This window comes from Otolemur garnettii, unplaced genomic scaffold (genome assembly GCF_000181295.1).
Source record: "Otolemur garnettii isolate 467f Iridium unplaced genomic scaffold, OtoGar3 scaffold00046, whole genome shotgun sequence".
Classification (NCBI taxonomy): domain Eukaryota; kingdom Metazoa; phylum Chordata; class Mammalia; order Primates; family Galagidae; genus Otolemur; species Otolemur garnettii.
Window position 1 is genome coordinate 11,413,588 of NW_003852441.1, and position 5,685 is coordinate 11,419,272.

General features: G+C 36.4%; 1 pseudogene; it reads right to left on the reverse strand.

Moving 5' to 3' along the window:
• Positions 1–711: 711 nt before the first annotated feature.
• On the reverse strand, positions 712–1,330 carry LOC100961741 (annotated as a pseudogene).
• Between the last annotated feature and the right edge of the window lie 4,355 nt (positions 1,331–5,685).

The following is a 5,685-nucleotide window of genomic DNA, read 5'->3' on the forward strand; positions in this document are numbered from 1 at the left end:
TAGTTATTAAGCTTTTGTCTGATTCAAAATGTGCAAATATCCTTTCCCATTGTACAGGTTGTCTGTTTGCTTTGGTGGTTGTTTCCTTAGCTGTATAGAAGCTTTTCAGTTTAATTGAATCCCATTTGTTTATTTTTGTTGTTGTTGCAATTGCCATGGCTGTCTACTTCATAAAGTCTTTCTCTCACAAGCCATCTTATGGAATTGGAAAAAGAAGAACAATCTAAGTCTAAACCAAGCAGAAGAAAAGAAATATCCAAAATTACATCAGAGATTAATAAAATTGAAAACAAAAGAATCATTCAGAAAATTAATGAAACTAGAAGTTTTTTTTCCCCCTTTTGGCTTATAATTCTTAAAAGGATGATAATAGCAAAAGTGATGCAAAATCTTCTGTGTGAGATTATGCTTAAGCTACATTTTACAAAAATATGGTGTAAGATGGCAATAATCCCATTCAACATCCTGGATTAGATCCCTTCAGGAGGGACTGATAATTTATACAGTCAGACTTTTAAATTTACAGATAAAGGCAGCTCAGCACTGCCACTGAGAAGTACATCTCTTTGTTTTGTTTTGTTTTGTTTTGTTTTGTTTGCAGTTTTTGGCCGGGGCTGGGTTTGAACCCACCACCTCTGGCATAGGGGGCTGGCGCCCTACTCCTTTGAGCTACAGGAACCCCCTAGAAGTACATCTCTTAACATACAACTTTCAGGCCACAGTTTTGAAGGTCTGAAGTGTTAAGTTGGTTTGATGAATTAGTCATGTGGCACTCATGAACACATTTATTGCCTTGCCATCTTTAAAATACGTTTTCAGAATATCACTGAAACTTCTGGAGTACTTTACAAATTCTTTCTTTTGGCATTCAAGCGCCCTGCAGTTCTGGTTCTGTATTTCTTAAAGACATTATTCACTGTATCAAGAAGTTTATTGCACTAGCTATATCCTTGATTGTCTGCAGAAACCTCACTCTGTAGCTGATCTCATCTGGGATCTTACTGAGAATCTGTTTAAGGGCTGATGCCTTTTCATTTAGGTCTTAGAGTTCTGGCTCTGGTTGTTCAGTCATATATTCTTCTACATCATCAGTTGCCATACGAAGAAGGGACTCTGTGAAGTTAATTTCTATGCTTTTTTTTTTTCCTAAAATTTTCATAATGTCCTGTGTCAGACCTGGATTTTCTTTCTCAGCTCTCAGGGTCTGACCTGCAGACAGATTCACTTGTTCTAGTTCATTAAACACAGGGTACATGACTGTGTACAGGGGCATAGAAACCATGGAAGTAGTCTCAGCTTCATTCTTCATCTCTTCCATTGTCATCCTCATTCAAAAGTGAACTACAGTAGAGAAAGCAGTGCTAAAATGGAGAGGAACCTTCATTGACTGCAGGGTTTCTTCTCTTTCTCTCTCTCTCTTTTTTTTTTTTTTGGATAAAAGAATGGGCACCAACTTCAACGACCAGCAGCTGAGGCACTGACTTCACTTCATTTCCCACCTTTGGAACACTCTTCAGCTCCCGGATCGAGTTCACTTGAGGAGTTGTTTTTTTGAAAAAATAAATAAAATAGATAAACCTTTGGCTAGACTAACTAGAAATAAAAATAATAAAATTTTTAGTAACCTCAATCAGAAATGATAAAGGGAAAATAACAACTGATGCCACAAAGATAGAAGAGAGCATCTCTGAATACTACTAGCAACTTTATGCCCAGCAATTTGACAATGTGAAGGAAATGGATCAATATTTGGAATTATACCCTCCCCCTAGACTTAGCCCAGATGAAATAGATCTCCTGAACAGACCAATTTCAAGCACTGAGATCAAAGAAATAATAATCTCCCAACAAAAATATGCCCTGGTCTGGGTGGCTTCACACCAGAATTCTATCAAACCTTCAGAGAAGAGCTTATTCCCATATAGCAGAAATTATCCCGAAAAATTGAGGAATGAATCTTCCCAACACGTTCTATGAAGCAAACATCACCCTGATAACAAAACCAGGAAAAGATCCAACTAAAAAGGAGAACTTTAGACCAATTTCACTAATGAATATAGATGCAAAAATTCTCAACAACGAAATCCTAGCCAATAGATTATAGCTTATCATCAAAAAAGTCCTACATCATGATCAAGTAGGTTTCATCCCAGGGATGCAAGGCTGGTTTAATATATGGTGTTTCCCCCAAAATACGACGCTGTCTTATATTTTTTCTCAAGAAGACACACCAGGGCTTATTTTCAGGGGATGTCTTATTTTTATTAAGTATAATACAACAATCTGCATTTATTCAAATACAGTTAAGTCATCTTCTGGAACCTGGCATGGGGAGCCAACCTTGGTGGGGCTGGTGCTAGTGATGCGTGAACTCCTTTCCCCTAGCTGTTCGCACATGCACAATAGTATGCCTGCGACAGTAGTTAATACACGTGCACCTGCGCAAGTGCAAACAGCTCGGAGAAAGGAGCTGTGGCAGATAAAAGGTATTCCAGTCTTCCTTACCACTCTGCTCCATGCTGAAATACATAGCCTGGCTGCATAGCCACACCCATCACTAGGTCTTATTGGGGTAGGGCTTATTTTTTGGGTAGGTCTTATTTTGGGGGAAACATGATACGTAAATCCATAAACATTATTCACCGTATCAATAGAAGCAAAAACAAAACCTATATAATCATCTCAATAGATGCAGAAAAAGTATTTGATAAAATCCAGTATCCTTTTCTAATTAGAACACTGAAGAGTTTAGGTATAGGTGGCACATTTCTTAAACTGATCGACGCTATCTACCTATGACAAACCCACAGCTAATATTTTACTGAATGGAGTTAAACTGAAAGCTTTTTCAATTAGAACTGGAACCAGACAAGGTTGTTCTCTGTCACCATAACTATTCCACATAGTGCCAGAAGTTCTAGCCAATACAATTAGGCAAGACAAGAAAATAAAGGGCATCCAAACGGGAGCAGAGGAGGTCAAACTTTCCCTCTTTGCTGTTGATATGATCTGATACTTAGAATACTATTTTTATTTTTTTTGAGAAAAGGTCTCAATCTGTTCTCCAGGTTAGTCTCAAACTCCTAGACTCAAGCATTCCTCCCTTCTAAGCTTCCCAAGCAGCTGAGATTATAGGTGTGAGCTACTGCACCTAGCTTTGTTCTTATTTAGCACAATGAAAAGGTAGCAATCCCACATTCATCATTAACATTTCTTTTTTTACATTTATTGGTCATTGAAATCTAAAAGTCTAGGGCGGCACCTGTGGCTCAGAGGAGTAGGGCACCAGCCCCATATGCCGGAGGTGGTGGGTTCAAACCCAGCCCTGGCCAAAAACTGCAAAAAAAACAAAAAAAAAACTAAAAGTCTAGGATCTACTGCTTTAATCTAACCTCTTCTTGATTTCATCAAAACTTCATTCCTTCTCATACTATATTCATGATTTGCCACATCTACTTGCCATCTTATCTGTACCATTATATGCATAGTAATTTTTAAAGCAATTCACTTTTCTTTAACTTGAAGGTCCTTAGCAATTTTATATTACTAGAAATAATATCCATAAATCTTTGATGTGATATGGTAATTATGTTTTTCCTTATTTTAAAATGCAAAAAATTATTAAAATAAAAATCAATAAAAATAAAAGCATCTTGCATACTACTTATGGTATAGTTATATTTTAGGGAGCATCACTTTAATCTAGTTTTATAGGTACCAAAACTGGGGCTTAGATATTGAAAAGTTTCCCAAGGTCAAGTTTGTGGTTAGGGACAAAACCAGGACTTGAACCTATATCTTTCTAATGTTCTATATACAACATGACTTCTAAGTGGATTTTAAAGTAACTACTATGTGAAATTGATGTTCACATTTATAGCTACTATTAACTATAACAACTGTATCACAGAACTGGTAAAGTCATATTTAATTGTTTCTATTACTATTACATTTCTAAATTTACATGTTCTTTGACATAGGCTTCTACTTTTCATCATTTACTCTAGAGAAACAGTCATCACACTTGTGAATAAGATAACATGTACAAAGATGTTCATTACAACATTGTTTGTTATAGCAAAATACTGGAAATACCCTAAATTTATAACAGTAAGGAATAGCTACACAGCAATTAAGAAAAATGAGTTAGGTGGCACCTGTAGCTCAGTGGGTAGGGTGCCAGCCACATACAGTGAGGCTGGCGGTTTGAACCTGGCCCAGGCCAACTAAAACAACAATGACAACTGCAACAACAACAAAAAATAGCCGGGCATTGTGGTGGACACCTGTAGTCCCAGCTACTTGTGAGGCTGAGGCAAGAGAATCACTCAAGCCTAAGAGTTTGAGGTTGCTGTGAGCTGTGACACCACAGCGCTCTACTGAGGGCTACAAGTAAGATTCTGACTCAAACAAAAGAAAAGAAAAATGAATTACATCCATATGTATAGACATCATAAGATTCTTTTCTTTATTGTTGAATGGAAAAAAGCAAGCTGTGAACATATATATATTATATCATTTATTTATGTTTAGAAAAACTAAAAAAATACTATCTATTTCTATAGAGATATGTATATAATGTCTTTAAAAATTCTCAAAGTACACATTCCAAACTGGTCACTTTGGGGAAAGAATTGTTAAGGGGGATTATTATCTTAATTGATAATCTTGAATTTTTACAATGAGAAAATAGTTATTATTTGTGTAAGCAAATTTAAGTAGCTTCATTGATCACATTAGCAAATGGAGCCAAGTAGGATAAACTGTAGTATGATTTCTCTAAAAGTCATTCTTTATCAATCTCTAGTTCTTTGAAGAGAAAAACATGGAAGCAAAGTATAATTAGTAGATGTAATATAGTTAGACTTTTGAAAACATGAGATTCCACTTTAAAGACAAAATATGAGGGGGAAAAGAGAAGGAACAGAAGTACATATATAACATGGTACCATTTATGAAAGAAAAAAGTATGAATGTCCATAGACTGTTCCTGGAATAATACCCAAGAAACTATAGTGGTTTATCGTTGTACATCTTTCAAAGCAACTGAAAAATTTCTTAGTGACCAAGAGATTGGCTAGGTGGAAGGAGGATAGACACTTTTTAGATCAGTTATTCACACACACAAAACATAAAAGTAACGATATATGATTGTGATGCTTGCCATGGGCTGTAAAATCTGAACATTCAAAGAAGAAAGCTCTTGGTTACAGGGAGGGAGCGGGAAACCAGTGAGGAATTTTCGTATATGGTTGTATTTGATTTAGCCCCAAAAGGTAACTAGGATTTATATAGCAGAGGAGGCAGGGCAATCTACATTGAATAATAAAGAATTTAGCAGATAGTATGTGGACCTCAAGTGTCTGGAGTAGTAAACTCATTTATAGTAGGGGTTGGTATCAAGTGAAGAGTAGAGGCCCAAACCTTGGGGCAACTTTGAAGTATGGAGTCAGGGAGGAGAAGCCAAAGAATAAGTTATTAAAGTGATAGATGCACCGATGGTGTTATTGTGGTAGAGTAAGAAGACAGCTTCCTGAAGGAGGATGTATTAGTGTGTTTTGTGCTTCTATAAAGAAATACCTGAGGCTGGGGTAATTTATAAAGATAAGAGGTTTATTTGGCTCACAGTTTAGCATCTGCTTCTGGTAAGGGCTTTAGAGAGCTTCTAATCAAAGTGGAAGGTAA